Below are 22,490 nucleotides of genomic sequence, written 5' to 3'. Positions count from 1 at the left end.
GTGTGAGGGACCCTATAGGCCAGTGACAATAACAATAGCCAAGGAGAAAAAGGTTTCCTGGCACACTGGACAGCTTGTACATACTCTTTCCACAACGTGATCGTAATCCTTTGGACCAAAGCCAAAAAAGCAATGCTGAAATTCTTGGAGTGATTATTGAAGAGGAGGAGCAAGAAGAAAAGAAAGTAAAAAAATACGTGTTTTTTTTTTTTAGCAACATAGATAGATGCTATATAATCTCAGAGTCATTCACTGTTAATATTAGAAACAATTTATGCCCAAGATGATGATTCAGAACCTATTAAGTGTTCAATGAATTCTCCTACTTGGTCCCTGCAGTCTTCAGTTAACCTCCCTGTAGTTCAGTCATCTGCCATTCTACATCAGAATCCCATTATTGAACACAGTTCAGATTTTCATCCTGCCCTAGAGACCCTTTGGCACCCACTTAAATCATTGGATACAAGAGGTAGTTGGGGTAGAGCGTTGGGGCTACAGTTAATGGCTCCAAAACCGCTATCCCCACGTACTTGCCTGCATACTGTATGCAGTTATGTGCTTCAACCCCTGTAGTGGTTCAATCTGTGAATTAAGAAAAGATGGTGAACCCTCACTTCTTCAAGGGAGGAGGCAGACGCTTAGTAGGGCTCAATGACTTGCCTGAGATCATTCAAATAATATTTCTAAGGCAACATCTGAGCCCAGGTTTTCTGACTCCAACCCAGTGCTGCTTCGTCTCTTTGGGCTGCTCCTTTGGATCCCTTCTCAAACCCATGAAGCTGACTGGGTTATCCTTGGGTTTCACTCTTACTCCCGGTAGCTCTTCATCCTCTTTCTGGGGCCAGGGTTCCAAGATGTACTTCCTGCTGAGTTACTTGGCTCCCCCATATGCTGGAACAGAAAAATGACACACCTTTTAGAATCTTTTCTGACACAGGCAAGGCCAGCTTCATTAACCTACAACCTGCGCTGTAGGCTGGATCCTGTGCAGAGATCCCCATACTTGGCCTAATGATCTTCAGTCTCTGTCTTGAAATTCTTCTTCTTTTTCTTTTTTAAAAAAATGTTTAATGTTTATTTATTTTTGAGAGAGAGACCGAGACAGAGTGCAAGCTGCGGAGGGGCAGAGAGAGAGGGAGACATAGAATCTGAAGAAGGCTCCATCCAGGCTTTCAGCTGTCAGCACAGAGCCTGATGCGGGGCTCAAACCCATGAATGGTGAGATCATGACCTGAGCCGAAGTTGGATGCTTAACCAACTGAACCACCCAGGTGCCCCTCTATCTTAAAATTCTGAATCATCTTTCAAAAAAGAGGCCCTACAACTTTACTTTGCACTGTGCTCTCTGCAAATTAGGTAGCTGGTCCTTTTTTCAAGCTTATGACTTTGGTTACATTTCTTAACTTCTTGGGACCTCAGTTTTCTTATCTGTAAATCAGAAACAATGTAACTCTGCATGTCTTAAAGTCTTGTGTGAAAGAAATCAGATATAACAGCAAATTGGGTAACAGAGCTTTTGTGCATGCGTGGGCCTTAACAAATCTTAACTTCTTGACATCTAATCCAGGAGGGAAACCTGTTCATTAACATCTTACTAAGTTAGCATTCAAAGGTTGGTTGTATGTATGCAGAGTTTAGTTTTGTGCTGGATGATATAATCATTTTGATTTTTCTGTTGTGAGATTAGATTAACTAAGAAGTGAAAGGGCTCCCTCCTTTTTCACCCAAAAGCAACTAGTTCAGCCAAAGTGCAGACTTGGTAAGGAGAATGATGAGGGAAGCGCTGTAAGAGAAGCAATCAGTCAGTCCTCATTATTGCCAGGTCACCACCAGGAGCTCTCATGCTTCTCAGAGCAGCACGGCACTTGATCAGCTGTAGCTGGCGGCCAAGGTGAATGGTCAGAAAAAAATGTAGAGAATGCAGGAACTAAGGTTTAATGATACTTTTAAAACTTTATGCCTAGCACTGATCTAGCTGGTTCAGATATAATATCCCCTTTAATCTTCCTAAAAACCCCATGAAGTAGATAATGTTAGTAGCATCGTATAGCTGAAGAAACTAAGCTCATAGAGTATTTACAGTTGTAGAGAACACCCTAGAATGGATAATGTTTGGAGTGCATATTATTTGAGGACATAGCTAGATGGGAAAATAAAGATTATGTGGTGGCAAATGGGTTTCATCTCATGACATAAATTTAATCTGTTGGTAAGGCTGGTAAGAAGGATTATAGGATTCTACATGGACTGAGTGAGATCAATTAGCAGTGTCTGCTTTGGGCTCTGGAAGAGTGGTGTAAGGCAGATATTCAACACCTTTGGTCTGGTCTCCTCATTTTACAGAATACATCATGACCAAGAAGTTAATATTATCATACTTTATAGTGTAAACTACTGCCCAAGCTAGCTTTCAATCCTGAAGTCACTGATACTTACAGCAAGGCTGTTTTACCAAACAAGCAACAGACAAATAGCAAAAAGCAAAATAAAACAAAAAGGAATGTATTCATTGACATTCCTCGCATCAATAAAGTCTTAGAGCTTAGAGGACTCTTTTTAAGATCCATAAAATCATAACAGAAAGAGCATTTCAAACTTTAGTATGCTTCCATAAGTGCTAGAACCTTTTAAAACACAAGTTGCTGGATCCTACCTACAGAATTTCTGAGTCAGTAAGTCTGAAGTGAGGCCCAAGAATCTGCATTTCTAGCACATTCCTAAATGAGGCTGATGATCTGGTCTGGGGACTATGCTTTGAGGGCTCCCTTTAGTCACTTTGACTTGACCGTTTTTTGGATTCCTCTTAAAATGAATTATTCAAATATGCAGTTTTTATGAATTTTTGAGACTCCATCTGTCACTCTCATGGGATTTGTTAATAAGTTATGAAAATTATCTCAAGAGTTTTTCATTTAGTGGTTGCTTCAGCAGCATGTCCAGTAAAATTGGAACAATACAGAGAAGACCAGCATGACCCCTATGCAAGGATGACATGCAGATTCTTGAAGCGTTCCATATTTTTTGGAACCCTCATACACCGTTGGCAGGAATTGAAAATCATGCAGCTACTATGAAAAACAGTTATGGAGATTCCTCAAAAATTAAACATAGAAGTACCATATGATCCCCCTTCTGGGTATATATCCAAAATGATTCAACATAGGATCTCAAAGAGATATTTGCATATCCAAGTGCATTGCAGCTTGACTCCCAATAGCCAAATGGTAGAAGTAATCCAAATATCCATGGACAGATGCATGGGTAAAGGAAATGTGATATACACGTGCAATGGGATATTATTCAGCTAAAAAAAAAAAAGGAAATCCTGCCACATGCCACAACATGGATGAATCTTGAGGATATTATGCTAAGTGAAATAAGCAGTCACAAAAAAGCACATATATGATCCCAGTTATATGAGGTATCTAAAATAGTCAAACTCATAGAAACAGAAAATAAGATGGTTTCCAAGGGATGAAAGGGGAAGGAAACAAGGAGTCAGTGTTCAATGGGTATAGAGTTCCAGGTTTGCAGGATGAAAATGTTCTAGAGATCTGTTGCAAAGCAATAGAAATATATCCAACACTCTGAGCTGTGCATTTACAAGTGGTTGATATGGTAAATTTTATATGTGTATTTTACCACAATTAAAGAAAAAAATGTTCATTTAAAGATAACACTTTACCTGGAGGGCACAATAATTCTTTTTTTTTTTTAATGTTTTATTTATTTCTGAGAGAGAGAGACAGCATGAGCAGGGGAGGGTCAGAGAGAGAGGGAGACACAGAATCTGAAGCAGGCTCCAGGCTCTGAGTTGTCAGCACAGAGCCCAATGTAGGGCTCAAACCCACAATCCATGAGATTATGACCTGAGCTGAAGTCAGATGCTTAACTGACTGGGACACCCAGGCGCCCCCCAATAATTCTTAGTTGTAGAGCTGTCTAGAGGGAAGTGGAGAGGCTCTTTGTGGCTACTCAAATATCAGCTGGGTACTTATTCTGGGTCTGGTGTTAGCAAGCTCCCCGTTATTACAGGCTATGGATTCCCAACCTCTCCTACATGACTCTTCAGAGTATTGGTACCTAAGTCTAACCCAGAGATTCTAATTTGGCTGTGACATGACCTAGATGTTAAGAATTTTCAAAGCTCCCTTGCTGGATGGTTTGAATGGTTACAGCCAAGGCTATATATAAATCATTGTTTGGATCAGTGATTCATAAATTATAAAAAGTTAAAAAAGGATCTCTTTGGAGCTCTGACAAGCTGTATGTGCTCAATACTCATACATTCTGTTCCTCACTGAACCAGGTAATTCTGATTATTGTCCCGCTCCTCAACCAATTTGAGAAATGTAACATTAGATGATTTCTAATGCCTCTTTGAGATAAAAATATGTCCATGATTACTGCTTTCTTTGGTAGGATTCTCCTGATCAATGGATTGGGCTAAATCTTCCATTTGAACTGAGAGTTGAGTTCCTCATCAACTAGATTTGCACATGGTTCCTACTGTGGTTGGTGGGACAGCCTTAGTTTCGGCTGCATGTGTACACATTACCCAGCTATCCTTTTAAATCCTCAGTCAAACCACATACTCTAAACACCATTTGGGCTTAACGTCAGCTTGTTGGGGGCAGCTGGTGCTCAGCTGGTTAAGCATCTGACTCGACTTCAGCTCAGGTCATGATCTCATGGTCTGTGAGTTCAAGCCCTGTGTTGGGCTCTGTGCTGCCAGCATGAAGCCTGCTTGGCATTCTCTCTCTCCTTCTCTCTCTCTCTCTCTCTCCCCCTCCCCTATTGTCTCTCTTTCTCAAAATAAATAAATAAACTTAGATCAACATGTCGAAGTATAACAAAATTCTCTTCTTTTGCTCACACATTGTTTGTCAGGCTATGAATAATTTAAAGATGATCTGAAGAATAAAGGATAAAATTTCATAGAGTTAACATTTTGCACGAAAGGATGAGACACTGCCAAAGGGATTTTTCTTGACTCTCTAAAAATCAGTGGTATGTTAGAGGGTAAACAGACAATCCTAAGGCATTACTATCAGGGTGTGCTCATTACCAAAGGACCGCAATGGACAAAAACTCCTCATGCATTCAACCATCGTAAGCCAGTTTAGATACCCACGAGATAAGAAGCCAAGCAGCACAGGAGTCAAGGGACTTGCCAACTTAATGCTGTTTAATATTAATTAAACTTAGTATAGCTCAGTTATGTATTTTTCAGATGTTCCCAGGCAGAATACCAGAGAATAAGAAATAAATCTATATTCATATTATATGTATATTTAAATTATGTAATCACCAATGTGTTCATAATTATATATTCATATTATGTAATATATTATCATCTACTCTACATTTCTGAATATTTCTAGAATAATTGAATTGGAGGAGAATAGGAAGTCAATAATTTCCATGACGTCAGTTACCGAGGAAAATTCATTTGAGAATGTGCAAGTGTCATCATACAAATACACATTGTTAGTATACCATGAAGGAGGCTAGAATACTGCTATGTGCCTTGTACATTAAGTATTCAGGGGTAGAAATAAGTAAAGCCACTTAGAATTTTGTGAGAAGACATGAGGAGATGACTACCCATCTGTATTTTAAAATATGTTTAAAAGTAACCAATACCATTGGGCAATACAGTTATTGAGGGTGGTATTACCTTGGGAAGGAAGCCAGTAACACAAAAGAGAATAGAAGTCCTGAATAGAAACAGAATAGAATATTCAATGCGTCTGGACTTTGATGGCTTCCTCTTTAGGAAGATGATTACATATACATTATAGAACAAGTTTGGTCCTTCCTCATCTGATACAAGCATGTAATATTTCCCACAGTGCAAGAAACACCCACTTTCTGATGAGCAACCCAATTTATAGTATAGTTGGGTTTTTATGCATGTAGATGTTATGTCTTACTGAAATGTATGAAATTAAATTAACGTTCCCAGCATTGGCGCTAATGTAGTAGACTTTAAGGTGGTTGCACACACAAGGGGTGAGGAGAAGAAACCAAGGTTAAAGAGACAGAGAGAGACTTTGCATCCAGCGTCCAAGTCATGCTCTGAATCTTAACCTAGAGAGCAGATTTCAGGAGATATAAAGTAAGGGTAAGTCTGAACTTTACAAGCCAGGATTGTCAATAAGTTCAGTGTAGAGTTTTGAAAATGTACAGTTTCTTTGGGCACCTGGTTGGCTCAGTCGATTGAGCGTCTGACTTTGGCTCAGGTCATGATCTTGCTGGGTTGGTGGGTTCGAGCCCTACGTCATTCTCTGTGCAGACAGCGTGGAGCCTGGAGCCTGCTTCTGATTCTGTGTCTCCCTCTCTCTTTCTGCCCCTCTCCTGCTTGCACTGTTTCTCTCAAAAATAAGTAAAATTAAAAAAATAGAAAATGTACAGTTTCTCAAGACCTGTTCCACGATTTCTGTACATCCCTCAGAATGTACATGCATAGAAACTCTCCAGGAATGATGTTGTTCCCATCTGGAATAATGGTGACTATGATGTTAACTGTCCCTCAGAAACAACTAAAACACTGGACAAAACATATGAAACAATAATTTTTAAATTTTTTAAAATGTTTTATTTATTTCTGAGAGAGAGAGAGAGAGAGCATGAGCAGGGGAGGGTCAGAGAGAGAGGGAGACACAGAATCCAAAACAGGCTCCAAGCTCTGAGCTGGCTGTCAGCACAGAGCCCGATGTGGGGGTCGAACCCACGAACCGCGAGATCATGACCTGAGCTGAAGTCGGATGCTTAACTGACTGAGCCACCCAGGCGCCCCCAGGAACAATAATTTTTAAGACACGGGACATCGCACAACAAAGGGCAATAATCCTTGAAAGACAGAAAACCAATGAAGTAAACTCTACGCTGCCCCCAGATTACTGCCTTGACAGAGTTTGCAAGTTCTATTGCTGGCAGAGGGCAACTGAGGCTGAACCTGCTGGTCTCCCTGTGTTGGGGGAATGGACGTGGGAGTCCAAGAAAACCAAAGTGGCTAGATTTGCATGAGTGGAGTACTGAAGAGAGAGCGAGCAGCATACACAGGGACCCCTGGAAAACTTCAGAGCCTTCCCTCTCCAGGCTTCAGTTGAGGACTGATCAGAATATGCATGGAAGAAAACTGCATGAGGGCAGAGAAAAATGCAAACATCAACTCTTGATAAAAAGCCATCAGCAGGGGAGTCTGGACAGCTCAGTCGCTTAAGCATCTGACTTTGGCTCAAAGTTTGTGAATTCAAACCCACATTGGTCCTGTCCTGACAGTTTGAGCCTGGAGCTTGCTTTGGATTCTGTGTCTCCCTCTTTCTCTGCCCCTCCCCTGCTCACATTCTCTCTCTCTCTCTCTCTCTCTCTCTCTTTCTCTCTCTGTCTCTCTCAGAAATAAACAGACATTAAAAAAAAAGCTGTCAACAAACTAGGAAAAGAAGATAACTTAACCCAATAAAGAGCATCTGTGGAAAATACCTTACAGTTAATATCGTGATGAAAGACAGAATTATTTTCCTTTGAAGGTCAGAACCAAGTCAGGGACATCTGCTCTCATCACTTCTATTCAACATTGTACTGGAGGTTCTAGCTAGTGCTATTAGGCAAGAAAAATAAAATAATTGCATCCAGATTGGAAATGGTGAAATAAACTTATTTTTACTTCTGGGTGGCTTTGTCTATGTAGAAAAATTGATGCGTACAAAACATATATTAGAACTAATGAGTTTAGCAAAGTTACAGGATATAAGAATATACAAAACTCAGTAGTATCTAAATATAGTAGCAACAAATATTGGAAATAGGAAATACTTAGGGATAGATCAAACAAAGAAAGGTAAAACCTGTATATTGAAAACCATAAAATATTGATGAGAGAAATTAAAGAAGACCTATGTAAGTGGAAAGATGTACTTTGTGGGTTGGAAGATTCAATATGTTAGATATCCGTTATCTCCAAATTTATCTGAAGACTCAACACAATCCCAATCAAAATTCCAGGCAGCTTTTTTGGGGGGGTTAGAAATTGGCAAGCTGATTTGAAAGTTTGTATGGAAATGAAAAGGATCTAGAATACCAAAACAAAAACAAAACCTTTGACAATAAGAAACAAAGTTGAAGGGGTAACACTACCTGATAGACTTGGCTAGCTCAAAATTCTACCCTGAGGCAGACGATTAAGAATATCCTGAAACTGTATTAAGTCATTGCTTTCCTATTTTGCAAATGACTAGTTTGATGAGCTAAACCATATCCCGGAGGCATATGAGTTATGATTTAGTTGCCAGATTATCTATAGGAAGAAAGGAAATAGGAAGTATGGCACTAAAGTAGGGATAAAACTTGTGTTTTAGTGAACCCATATTGCTTAATGCATATAAACAGAGAAGCAATATTTGTCTACTTGCTCTTAATCATTGTGAGGATTAAAACATGCAAATGCGTTTAAAAAGGACAAAACACTATGGACATCTGAAATTGCCAGCGTGTGAATCCAAATCTTTCATCATATGTATTTGGAGCTCTTAAGGGATGGGGAAAATTACCCAACTATTGCCCATTGTAGGGAAAAAAGTACCCAAAAGGTGGGAGATAGAGTTGTGTTTGAAACTTAATAGCGTGTGAAAGCTTGGTGCTCGACCCCACGTCCTCAGCTTTGAATTGGACAGTTAGACAAGCAGCACATGGGAAAGAAGGATATGTAATCCAGGTATATATTAATTATACTATTAAGCAAGGTTCATAAAGTACTTTCTACTAGCTCAGTAGACATTGGGCTTTAGTGGTGAGTTGTGAGGATTAAATGGGAAAAAATCGTGTACAGAGCATGACATAAACGTATGGCACTTATGGTAGGAATTTTATAATGCTAAGTATGGTTTACAAACACCCCCCCCCAAATAATTTTTGGATTAGAATTAGTTAGAATTTAGGAGAGTAAAAGCATTCCCTTTTGTGAGCTATTAATAATGTAAACCATACAATTTATTCTACTTCCATTATTGCCATGGTTACCTGGAAGCTCAGAATCAATCATGAAACTTGGTTCTAACATTCTAAAATTCCTATCAATTGTATATCTGATTCACCTTTGATGCTAATTTTGTTTCAGTTAACTTCCATAAGTTGCCTATTTCTTTCTGGGAAGAAGGAAGAAGAAGGAAAGTAAACAAATGAATGAATGCATGCATGCATGAATGAATGAATTATATATAAACATGTAAGTATACATAATGTAAACATATATTTGTATGTAATATATACACTTATATATAACATCTATAATATAAATATATAGAGCATTATAGCTACATGTTTATTTACAATTATTCAACAAACATGTGTGAACTACCAAGGCAGATTGTGTGTAAACCCCACCTGAAAATTAGTCTTGTATTATAATTAAATCCCGGCATCTGTGAGTGTGTGTGTGTGTCTATCTCGTGTGTCTGTCTACCCTCATTCCATTGAATCTCATTCTCTAGGGACTTGGAGTTAAAGGAAAATCTATCCTTTTTTGGCCAAAGAGGCTGAGGTGTTAGTTAATTAAATTCCTCGTAGGCGTCTTTTCTGACATCCAGAGGTAAGTCGTCTTGGCAACTCTTTTGGTGACAGTTTCCAGCCTGCTTTTTGGGCTTGTGAGTAAAGATGTTTGAGGATGTAAATCACCAGCTGAGGTTTAACAGATTTCATTCTCACTTTCCCAAAGAAGCTGGACACTAATTGATAATATAGTACACTTTTATTTATGTTTGAATAATAAAGCCGTGTTCATAGCTCAGCCCGTGGACGATTACATATATAATTCATGTTTTCAAGATGTAATAAAGATACATAATATCAGTTTTCCAATTAAAGTTTATGATCAAGCTTGGTGATGGTTATAGTTTTTGGCAGAGATTTTTAATTTTCTTCAAATGCTTTCTTGGGATTCGCAAAACAGCTTCAAGCACAAACATATTTCGCTTGGGAGAACAGGAGAGGCAGGAAGTAACACACATGCGTATGAAGACCACAAGCATTTTCCAGGTAATGAACCTGGCAAAAGTGGACAATAGTCCAATTTTTTAAAAATAATTTATTTTTTATTAAAATATCCTTTTAGGGTTCACATGCCCCTGGAGAAACTGGCTAGTGAGTTAATTTGTTAACTATCAATTTTGTGGCTAGCTAATGTGCACTGATGTCCGTTCTTAGCACTAAAAATATATGTGCCAATAAAACCATTTTTACTAGATAATAAAGTAATCCTCACTTGAGAGGCTTCATTCACATTGAATGCTTTATAGAAATATAGGGTATTAAACAATTACATAGGATTGAAAGGAGCTTAAGATCTTTCAGTTCAACCTCTTTACTTTACAGAAGAGGGTACTGAGATCCAGAGAAGCCATAAATATTATGTCTCTTGTAACTAGGATCAGGCCATCGGTTCCCCAACATTGACAAAGCAAAATAGAGGGTCCTTCTGTGGTAGCCTTCCCTGTACTTATTTCTGTCCAAATTAACCCTTTCATGATTTTTTCTGTCCACATGGAGACAGCATGATATGATTTAAAAGTTTGCAGTTCTGAGTCATATACACCTGGAGACACCTGGGTTCAAATTCACATTACTTAAAAAAAAAAAAATATCTAGGCTCCGTAATCTTGATTCCTGTATAATCCTTATGGTCAGGTACCCGCTACCCTATCTATAAAATACATGGTGGTGGGTGGGGGTGGTTCTATAACCTTGAAATTATAAGTCAAAGGTTCCTACCCTGCCTTGAGAAGTTCGCATTGTATACAACACCTAGTTAGAGGCTTTAGCTCCACAGGGTAATGTGTTTCAATGTCCGTCTCCGTTTAGTGTCCACGAGGAACTGTTTTCACTTGCGGCTGCTTAGGAGGAGACCTCGAGCTCGCTGTCACTGCTGCTTTTTCTCTGTGTCTCATCTTGTCCTTTTCCCATGTAAGTAAGTCTGCAACAAAATATCTGCCTCTTGTTTTTTTTTTTAATCTTAATACAGCAAAGCTAAGCAGGGCTACAAATAGTATAGTTTTTCTCTAGTAGAATCCACTTGTTCAGCTCTTTTTAAAACCCATTGCTTCTCAAGAATATGATATGGTTCTTCTCTAAGACTCGTTCACTGGGGCGGTACTGTCTGATAGAAATCTCTGCAGTGAGAGAAATGTTCTATCTTTGCATTGACAAACCTGGTAGCTACTAGCCTCATGGGACTATTGAGCATTGGAAAAAGGACTCATGTGATGGGTGAGCTGAATTTTTTATCTGACTTACTTTTGGTTAATTTAAGTTTAAGGTGTGAATAGAGGCTACCACATTGGACAGTTCAGGTCTAGAGGTTGGATGGATGGATATTACGCCTCTACCACTCTTTCTTTCTTCCCTTTCTTCCTGCTTTCCTCAGCTCTCTCTACATCAGATTGTCCCCTATGTACATGATAAAGTAACCCATGCCAAATGGGGCTCCTTCCAAGGAAATATATTTTTCTTTTCTTTTCTTTTTTTTTAATATTTTTATTTATTTCTAGGAGAGAGAGAGACAGCGTGAGCAGGGGAGGGTCAGAGAGAGAGGGAGTCACAGACTCTGAAACAGGCTCCAGGCTCTGAGCTGTCAGCACAGAGCCCGACGCGGGGCTCGAACCCACGAACCGCGAGATCATGACCTGAGCGAAAGTCAGACGCTTAACAGACTAAGCCACCCAGGCGCCCCGGAAATATATTTTTCTTTTTACTGGAATCTTTCTGGGGGACACTCCTTAAACTGGGAGAAAATGAAAATATCAGGCTCTGTAGAATCTTGATAAGTAAGTCCTTTGAGGTTAAGGAGGTCTGTGATCATCCTGTGCCCTTCAAACCACACTTTATAGGAAAGTATCCACTCTGCCAGTTGAGAACGCCAACTACATTGAAGTATCTCCTGTGTTACTGACATTGACGTTTCTCGATACGTTGTAGTAATGTCTTATCCCTTTTAGTTTTTTTTAAATATTTTTTAATGTTTATTTTTAAGAGACAGAGTGTGAGGGAGGGAGGGGCAGAGAGAGAGAGAGAGAGAGAGAGGGAGACACAGAATCTGAAGCAGGCTCCAGGCTCTGAGCTGTCAGCACAGAGCCCAATGTGAGGCTCGAACTCATGAACCATGAGATCATGACCTGAGCCGAAGTTGGTGCTCAACCAACTGAGACACCCAGGTGTCCCGCGCCCCTCTTATCCTCTTTAAATAACCTGATGTAGATCTTAATGCCAATAGCTTTTAGTGCTTTAAGTCATTAAGTCTAGACTTCATTCTTAAAACAGGTAGTGATTTCATGATTTTATTTTTTTAATTTTGTGTTATTTTTGTTTCATGTTTTTATTTAAATTCCACTCAGTTAACATATAGTGTAATATTGGTTGCAGGAGTAGAATTTATAGAATTTATAGAAGTGATTCATCACTGGGGCGCCTTGGTGGCTTAGTCGGTTAAGCGTCTGACTTTCGCTTAGGTCATGATCTCACGGTTCGTGGGTTCGAGCCCCGCGTCGGGCTCTGGGCTGACTGCCAGCTCGGAGCCTGGAGCCTGTTTCAGTCTGTGACTCCCTCTCTCTCTGACCCTCCCCTGTTCACGCTGTCTCTCTCTCTCCTAGAAATAAATAAAAAACATTAAAAAAAAAAAGAAGTGATTCATCACTTACATACAACACCCTCACCATGACAAGTGCCCTTCTGAATACCCGTCACCCATTTTGCACATACCCCACCCGCCATTCTCCACCAATCCTCAATTTGTTCTTTATAGTTAAGAATGTCTTATGGTTTGCTTCCCTCTCCTTTTTTTTCCTTCCTATATGTTCATCTGTTTTGTTTCTTAAATTCCACATATGCATGAAATCATATGGTATTTGTCTTTTTCTGACTGATTTATTTATACATATATTTAGTTACGATATATTTATTATGTATGTAATATATATGTCATATAAATACATTCACCTCTGAATCAGTATTTTTATATCCTTTAGGTAAATACCTAGTAGTTCAATTGCTGTGTCATAAGGCAGTTCTATTTTTACCTTTTTGAGGCACCCCCATACTGTCTTCCAGAGTGTCTGCACCAGTTTACATTCCCATCAACAGCGTTAAGAGGGTTCCCCTTCCTCCACATCCACACCAACGTCTGTTGTTTCCTGTGTTGTTAATTTTAGTTATTCTAACAGGTGTAAGGTGGTATGAGATCTCATCCTGTTTTTGATTTGTATTTCCCTGATGATGAGTGATTTTGAGCAATGATTTCATTAAAAATTTTTTTTAACATGTATTAATTTTCGAGAGACAGAGAGAGATAGAACATGAGTGGGAGAGGGGCAGAGAGAGATGGAGACACAGAATCTGAAGCCTGCAGGCTCCAGGCTCTGAGCTGTCAGCACAGAGCCCGATGCGGGGCTTGGACTCACGAACCATGAGATAATGACTTAGGCTGAAGTGGGACATTTAACCAACGGAGCCACCCAGGTGCCCCGCAATGATTTCATTTTTAAAGGCTTTGCTCATCTATCTCTAGGCTCTCTATCCCCACATGTTGTGTAAGGATAGATACTACCCATGTCACAATCATTTTTTTAAAATTTCGTGTGTTCATTCATTGCATAAACACCATGCTTCCCTCATTCTACTAATGCTGGAGGGAAACAAAAAAAAAAAAAACAGGATGAATACAGGCATTTGTATTCAGAGCCCTGTGTTTCTATCCTGTAGCCCTGAGGAAAGTTTCTAGTTTCAATAGAAATTCCCCTCTTCCACCTCTAGTGTCTAGTGTGTGGTCTAGAGATCGTGTTTGGGGAAGGTTTTGTCTCTAAGCTTCTGAAGTCACATCCTTTAACAGTGATTTCTGAGCACATGGCCTCAGGTTACTGAAACTCAGCCTGTTCCTTCAAGATGTGACTTTCTGGATGCCAGCTGGCTCATGACACAGGTGGGAATCAAAAGGCACAGCCTTCTTGGTAGCTGAGTACAGGCTGCTGAATACAGTCAAATGTCCATTGATTGATAAAGCTATTGTTCCAATAAATTACTTCCTAAAACTGCACTCAAAGTGCAATTTAACCCACTGTGATGACCATGCTAATCTATTCAGCAATTTCCCCAACTTCTCTTAGCTGTCTGAAACATCCTTTTCATATTTTCTTTCTGATGATGTAAATGGTTTGTTTCCTGCACCCTGATAAGATCCTTGACATCTAGAGTGGTGTCGTACCCCACTGAATAGCGACATGACCAACTAGACAAACATTCTAAGAAAATCATAGTGTAGGTAAAACTATTCTCATTCCCTTAATATTCTGGCACTTTCTGTCTTCGGACCTCTGGCTGGGGCTATCTTATTTAACAGCAATAAGAATTATTAGCAAGTTGTCCTTACTCTTCTTACTTGTCAGTGAGGAAACTGACACCCCAGAAGTTCAAGCAAATTCTTCAGGATTTTGTAGCTCATTGTTGGGTTGACACCCAAACCCAGGTCTGTGGGACCCAGGGACAGCTCTCTGCACTTCTCATACATTTTAATCTGCTTGAAAAGTGATCTGGTGTGAAGAATAAAATTCATACCTCATATTAGTTTCCAGGTGCCCTTTCCGGTGAATCTTACCTATTCATTAAAGCAGGTCTGGCAAAACTTGAAAATACTGATATTAGTTTGTATCTTTGAAAAAAAATTTCTTAAACAATATTGAAAAGTAAAATTTTTCATGGAGCGAAATTTTCTATCATTCAATTAGTCCACATTTTGAATTTTTAAAAAAAATATGTGGGTTGGGGCACCTGGGTGGCTCAGTCAGTTAAGCACCCAACTCTTGATTTCAGCTCAGGTCACGATCTCATGGTTAGTGAGATGGAGCTCCGCGTTGGGCTCTGCGCTGTCAGCTTGGGATTCTTTCTCTCCTTTCCTCTCTGCCTTCCCCTCCTCATGCTCTCCCTCTCTCTCTCAAAATAAATAAATAACCTCAACAAAAATACACACATGGGTCTGTGTATATGTGTATCTGTGTATTTTGTTTCCTACATACACACAGTTACATCCGGTCTTGACATTTGAATTTGTGTTCCTGAATTTTTCCTTTAGTATAAAAAGGAATCTCATTTTCTGAAGACATTCGTTTAAAAGGTCAGTTCCCAGTCTGAGTTCATGCAACTCTGACAAACACAATTAACTCCCGGGGCTTCATTCTGTCTGTGAAATGAGAATGATGGCCCTGTTACTCTTTTACTCCTTTCTTGTGAAAGTAAAGATTTGTAAATGGGTTTGACATAACCAATACCTTCCCCCTAGAAATGAAGCCTGGACTATTTTTTACATTCTCCTCTCTTGACCTCTGTCACTTGTTCATCTAACCATTATATCATGCCTGGTGTTAATATTTGAAGCATTCTTTCCACCATGGAGAATTGAGTACCCTCTCTTCCTTATTTCCTTTTTCCAGAAATACCAGAATATATGCCAGGAGGCTTTGCATGTACTCTGAGAAAGAGAAAACCCAACAGCAGCCTGAGATAAACCGGTTTTGAGGAAGGTGCTACAGCTTTCACTGAAGAGTGACCACAAGGTGGCAGTCTCTTAGAACATCTGGGCTCCCAGAGTCCCCTGCAATGGCCCTGGTGGCTGATCTTGCCTTCCCAGCTCAGCCACATCCAGGTCAAGTGTCTGCCAAGGTGATGGCTGCTAAGAGGCCCATCAGCCAGCATGGATGGAAAGCACTTCTTGATGGTATTTTCTAAAAAGCAATACCCACATCACTCTTCCATTTTAGAGTGTTAGAGCTTTCAGAATGCTTTATTTCCCTCAAGAATCTAAAACCTAGAGTGGTTAGAAAAAGAAGTGTTAGGGGGAGGGCTCTTCGTTACATTTTCCTATTGTTTGAAGTGATTGGTTCTCAACCTTGACGGTACATTAGAATATCCTGGGGAACTTTTAAAAAATCAATCTCTGGGGCAGGGTCCCAGAGATTGATTTTTAAAAGCACCCCAGGCGATTCTAAAGTGCATTCTGAGTTGAGAACCATCGTTTCGGCTCCTCACAATTTATTCATTCATTCGCTCATCATTTATTGCATACTTCCTCATGTCAGCTCAGAGCAAGGTGATAGTGATGATGTAAAATGAGATTCTACAGCTGCCCCCAAAGACCGTGCAGGTTAGTGATTCAATTCAATGGATGTCAATTCAGCAAACATTTATCAAGTTCTTACGCATGACAGGGACTGTGCTAGATACAGAGGGGGCTGAGATGACAGCAAGTCCTGCTGTCTAGCATTTATATTCTAGTGGGCGGTATGTATAAATGATTCTATGACGCAGAGTTTGGTATTATTAATGTCTTACCTTTCTGTAACACTTCACAGTAACACAAAGATTGTTCACCAACCTATATAAGTTGAAGCTCAATAATTCTTGAGATGTAAGCAGCTGGCTAGCATTATGTGAGGTTCAGAGATGAGGCCAACATGCTTTGCCAAGAAGAAGCGAGTCTGTCCTCACCCCCACGTCTACGGACTCTGTGGTCAGTGCTCCCTGTCTCATTCTGTGCTATGCTGTAGGACTCAGGAAAGAGGGGTTGCTTTTGACTGCCCTACTGACAGTAATTGTCCAAGGGTGTATTTGTCTTGGGAGCTTGATTTCCTGGAGAGCGAATAGAGGACTATTCCTGTCCACACGTTCCCCAAGATCCTTCCTCCATCCAGTCAAAGGCTTCTTCTGATGCTATCCTTATGCTCCTATATTTTGTATATGATTTCTTTCTTTCACCAAATTCCTCTTCTCTGCAGTGTTCTGGATGCCTATTGTCTTGAAGAGAAAACTGAAAATATTTAGTTCCATCCGCATATCTGCTTGTCATGAGCTTCTGCCGATCAGAGAGAGGTTTAATTAGGGGACTGAAAATTAGTCCAAATGTACATAAAGAAGAAGCCAGACAAGCCTCATTTTTAGAGATCTCCATTCTGTTAGCTAATGAAGTGTTAAGTCAAATGCCATCTGGATTGGGACTGGCACATAAGATCGTTGATGATGAACATGTTTTAAGAATTAACCTTATGGCTGATTTGGAAAGTTAGCTCTTCAGAGAGTGAGGTGTGTAAAACCTTCCTCATGTGCAGAATCAAAGTGATAGTAACATCCTTCAGGATCAGTCAATATAGGTAGAGATTCCTGGGTCACTATTTTATTTCCCCATAATAGCAGAGAATCCACTAAGTGATTGATTCCCAGAGGTCCCTGACATTTCTATTGCACAGAAGAGTTTGCTGCTGAAAACCTCACTGGGGACTGGGGAATTATCTATCCTTTCCTTAAAGGCTTGGCAATCATTTAGGATTGTCCAGATTCAGGTGCCATAGCCCAATAGAAACGCTAAAAAATTGGAGTCTATCCAGGAAAGAGATGTTCAAATGATGAGGAACCTGAATGTTCTAAAGAGCTGCAACTGAGGAGCTATACAATTTTAGGTGGAGGAAGCAACGATCCAGAAACGAGAATGGTAACATGAGAAATGTTCAAATAGGCAAATATCTATCTGGGGAGGTGAGGTTGTGTTCATTCTATCTGGCTCCAGCAAGAAGTACAATGACCAGGGTTGGCAGTGGCAAAGGGCCCATGTCAACTTACCCAGCTGTGGAAGAACACAAGATTATTCAGCAATAAAAGAGGTTGCTTCATAACTCCCTTTTATTCAGAGATGTTCAAGAACACTATGTCGGGAGTACGGAAGTAAGGATTCCTCAACTGGGTAAGTAGGTGGTTTTAATGAACTTTTTTCCTGGAAATATTCAACAAGTCTGGGTATATCCACCTCAGGAAGGTTAAATCCTCATGTGTCAATGCGTACCACATTCTCAGTGCACTGAACTTTACTCTTTCAGGTGGGGGAAGACCCTTGACGGACACTAAAAATTGGCCATGAATGTGAAGGGGACACGTAATCCATTACCCATACTTCGAGGTGTACAGAAAATTTCAGGAGTCCCTATTAAATGAGCATATGTATAATGATTTTTCTAAATTTTTAATGTTTATTTATTTTGAGAGAGAGAGAGCACAAGCAGGGGAAGAGTAGAAAGAGAGGGGGAGGGAGAGAGAGAGAGAGAGAGAATCTCAAGCAGTCTCCATGCTGCCAGCACAGAGCCCGACACGGAGCTCAAACTCATGAGCCATGAGATCATGACCTGAGCTGAAACCAAGAGTCAGACGCTCAACCGATTGAGCCCCCCTTCCCCACCAGGTGCCCCAATATAATGATTTTTCCAATTCACATCACCTGTGTACTAGAGGGACACATTGCCCCATACAGTCTGATTCCAGTCTGTCCGTCAACCTCATCTTGCCCCTCACCTCTCCCTCTTTACACTGGAGTCAGACTCAACTACTGAACACACTCTTCTTTTGCCTCTGCTTAAGCTGTTCTACGCCTGAGAAGTATTCCCTTCCAACCCTCCAATGACGCATTTACCTGCCTCACCTGCCCATCTGCTCCTGCTTCTTCAGGGGCATCTGAGACGTCACTTTCCGTAGGAAGTCTCCCCTAACCCCTGGGACTGTGTCCACAGACCCTTCTCTCCTCCCGTGACACCTCCTACATTGTACGCCTCTCCCTTACATTCCTGGCACACATTACTAATTAGTGATGGCACGCTTTCTTGGCTGAGCCAGGATTCAACTTCAGAATCCTTTTTAAGTCATTCCAGGAAGCCCCTACTAATGAACCAGAGCAGATGATCCAGAGGAAACCTGCCTGCCAGCCCCAGTTTGGGGGCATGCCTCACGTGTGACACTTCCTATGTTGTATTGAAATCGTTCGTGAAATTGCTTTCTGTACAAGGCTGCAGTCACCATCAAGGGAGTTGCTGTCATCTTTAGATTTTAAAGAATTCTCAACACCGTACACAGTGCTTGATATTGGTCTTCACAAATGGCTCCTTGCTATAGAAGTGAACTGGGCAGGGGTGAGGTGGGGTGAGAGTTGGCTGGGAGGAGGTTGGAAGGGCAGAAGGGGGCTCCCAAACTCCTTCACAGTCCAGTCTCAGTGTACTTGCCTGACAATGACCCAGGGCATTATCGTGTTTGAATGGGGATAGAGTGGGGACCATGACCTCTGCCCACCTGGGGGATGGGCTGGAAACACGCCACTCAGCACCCCTGTAGGTGCTTCTACAACCCTTTCCTTCAAGGTCTGAGGAATCATCATCTGGCAGGAAGGGTACTGCTTGCCTTTGAAGACCTTGTTTCTTTTTTTAAAGAATTTTTTTAAATGTTTATTCATTTCTTTTGAGAGAGAGAAATGGAGACAGAGCATGAGTGAGAGAGGGTCAGAGAGAAGGAAGAGACAGAATCCAAAGCAGGCTCCAGGCTCTGAGCTGTCAGCACAGAGCCCGAATAGGGGCTCAGACCCAAGGACTGCGAGGTCATGACCTGAGCCGAAGTCAGACGCTTATCCACTGAGCCACTCAGGCGCCCCAGACCTTGTTCCTTTTCAAACAGCACTTCAATATTCAGATCTTTGTTTGGGTGGTTTCCCATACCCCTTTCTCCCACTGCCTTCGCACAGAGCCCTACCTTTCTTTTTTTTTCTTCTTTAAGTTTTGTTTAGATTCCAGTTAACATACAATGTCATATTAGTTTCAGGTGTACAATTTAGTGATTCAAGACTTCATGCAACACCCGGTGCTCAGGATGCTTAATCCCTATCACCTGTTTAATCCAACCCCCCTCACCCACCTCCCCACTGGTAACCATCAGTTACCATTTGTTCTCTATAGTTAAGAGTCTGTTTCTTGGGGCATCTGGGTGGCTCAGTCGGCCAAGTGCTCAACTTCGGCTCAGGTCATGCATGATCTAACAGTTTGTGAGTTCGAGCCCCGCAACGGGCTGGCTGTTGTCAGCACCCAGCCTGCTTCAGATCCACTCTCTCTACCCCTTCTCTGCTCACACTTTATGAAAAATGAATGAATATTTTTCAAAAAGTCTGTTCGTTGGTTTGTCTCTCTCTCTTGTTCTCCTATGATTATTTGCTTTGTTTTTTAAATTCCACATATAGTGAAATCATATGGTATTTGTCTTTCTCTGACTTACTTGGCTTAACATAATTCTCTCTAGCTCCATCCCAGTGGTTGTAATTGAGCCCTATCTTTCCGTTTCCAAGCACTCACTCCTTCCTGAGAGCCCTGTAGACGTAGCTCACGTCAGCCGTCTTTCCTCTGTGTGCCACCAGGGGGCGTCAGCTCAGCGCGGGTCCGCCTTGCGCTTGTCTTGCCTGCAGCCTCCTGTCCTCTCTCCGTGGCCTCCAGACCGGCACCACTTCTTTCCTCCTGCTCCGTGCAAGGTGCAAGGAGCTTGGCTTCCAGGAACTCGTCCTCACTGGCCTTTGTTTCTGAGCCTTCAGCACTTAAGGAGCATCAGGAAAGAGCCGAGCCTGGGGGCTGATTACACAGGCCCTGGCCGCAGATAGAAAGGATTCTACCGTTCCCAGCCCACGTGATCATGGCCTGATGCTAAATGGCGCTGGAAATCACTGCCTCAGTCACCTTTTTGGCTAGCAAATCTTAGAAAGCCCCAAGGGCAGATTTGATAGCAGCTCCTTTATGCAGAAGCTGACACTGGAGCACAAGTTAGGCCACCAGTAAGGACTGAGGAGAGGGGACAGCGACAGAGCCGCCCAGGTCACAGGTGTGGATGGGGTTGACCTTGACCCTGAGACCAGAATCGTGGTGCCAGAGCCCCAGGGCGCAGTCTAGCCGTGGCCCCTGAACTCGGCAGCTCACCACTGGGGAAAGATGCTCGTGCCTACTGGGCTTTCGTCACAGCACGTCTGCAAATTCAACTTAAAGAAACAAAGACGGCAGGAGAGTTGGACGTGGGGTGAACATGTGGGAAGGCCTATGGGGACGAGAGGGGCCACATCGATTCTGCCCAGCCCCAGAGGAGGGACTGCGAGTGACCAAGGATAGACATTTTCAAGGGGACCAGGCTTCACTGTAGCCACTAGGTGGAAGAACTACAGAGCTATCAGACAGTGGAAACCACTGTTTCACAAAGCGTCCTGTGTGCAGTGATGTTTAAAGACAGGCTGTCAGTCGGTGGAAAGAGAGTCATCATTTGTTCATTCCTGAAGTGACACTTCAGATTAAAGGAACTCATACCTTGGGAAGGAAGTTGGATAAAATGTATTTTCCTGAGACTTCATGAACTGCAACCTAGTTTATGTCTTCAGTGCTCCAGGATGACCTGGGAAGGAAGAGTCTCCCCAGTCAGCCCACGTACCTAAAGATCCTTACCCCATTGTCTATACCGGAAGACAATTCTCTCGGCTAAGAGAACTATGTGCTCATTTATGTCTGAACCCAGCCCACAGGACACTGCCTATTATTGAGTGTGTGTACAATAAAAGTTTGTCGATTACTTAATCAACAAGTTAATTTTTTTGTATCTAGGATTCGAACATGGACTGAGTCCCTTTTGTGTATCAGATACGCCTACTTGGAATGAATATCAATGGCCAACATTTATGAACCTCTTGTTATTGGTCAGGTTGCAGGCTTAATGCCTTACATACATTGTCCCATTCAAACCCCACAAACAAGCAGATGTTATTATCACACTATTTTTAATAATGAGGAGACTGAGGCACACAGAGGCCAAATTGCTCCCCCGTGGTCACATAGAGAGTAATCAGGTGATGTGGGATTGAAATTTAGATTCTGTGACTCCAAAGCCAGCAAGATTCATCCGTGCACAATATGTTGAGTGTAGGAGGGAGCATTAGCAATCATCAGTAGGCAGTATATGCTTAAAACCTAGCTAACAGTCACTGAATGCTTTCTACATGCGAGACACTAAGTTTTTGCCCACTTAATCCTCAGAGAAGCTTCATAATGTAGGTACTATTACTTTGCTCGTTGATCTTTTTTAAATGTGTATTTTTGAGAGAGAGCGCATGCAAGCAGGGGAGGAACAGAAGGAGAGGGAGACACAGAAGCTGAAGCAGGCTCCGTGCTGTCAGCATAAAGCCCGACGTGGGGCTTGAACCCATGAACCGTGAGATCATGATCTGAGTCAAAGTTGGACACTCGACCTGAGCCACTCAGGCATCCCTGTGCTCATTTTATAGATAAGGAACAGGATCCAATATTTTCAAGATTTTTGGATCCTGAAGCTCATCCTTCCAATATTATGTGGTCTTCGCTTTTTTGTGATACCGAAGAGGCAAAGAATCTTATGCTGCTCTAAGAAAATTGTATTTGGATTTGACCTGGAACTGGAACTCAGCTTATCAAGTCCTTTTTACGATAGTAACATTCCAGACTGCTTTATTGCTTGCCTACTGGCCATCTCTTAACTAAGTGTTTAGAGGCAGGATGGAAGGTGGCCAAGAAACTCCTCATAAAAGCAGTGTTGTGGGAAAAACTAAGAATTTAAGATCAAATAGAGATGGACTTAGGGCATGGTTCACC

The 22,490-nt window shown here is 41.4% G+C and overlaps 1 long non-coding RNA gene and 1 other non-coding gene across 3 annotated transcripts; both read left to right on the top strand.

The window, feature by feature from the left end:
* Nucleotides 1–2,919: 2,919 nt before the first annotated feature.
* On the top strand, nt 2,920–3,022 carry LOC144232170 (U6 spliceosomal RNA). The gene has a single exon (XR_013335324.1). It is a non-coding gene; the product is annotated as a U6 spliceosomal RNA (small nuclear RNA).
* A 6,082-nt stretch (nt 3,023–9,104) lies between these two features.
* On the top strand, nt 9,105–17,996 carry LOC144231924 (uncharacterized). Of its 2 annotated transcripts, none has more exons than XR_013335244.1 (4): nt 9,105–9,229; nt 10,861–10,962; nt 15,474–15,757; nt 17,907–17,996. It is a non-coding gene; the product is annotated as an uncharacterized LOC144231924 (long non-coding RNA). The 2 variants fall into 2 exon arrangements; XR_013335245.1 differs by lacking the exon at nt 9,105–9,229 and adding an exon at nt 9,959–10,038.
* The last annotated feature ends 4,494 nt before the right edge of the window (nt 17,997–22,490 follow it).

This window comes from Crocuta crocuta, unplaced genomic scaffold (genome assembly GCF_008692635.1).
Source record: "Crocuta crocuta isolate KB4526 unplaced genomic scaffold, BGI_CrCroc_1.0 scaffold260, whole genome shotgun sequence".
NCBI lineage: Eukaryota > Metazoa > Chordata > Mammalia > Carnivora > Hyaenidae > Crocuta > Crocuta crocuta.
The sequence above is the reverse complement of the archived record's forward strand: the minus strand, read 5'-3'. Positions and strand labels throughout refer to the sequence as shown.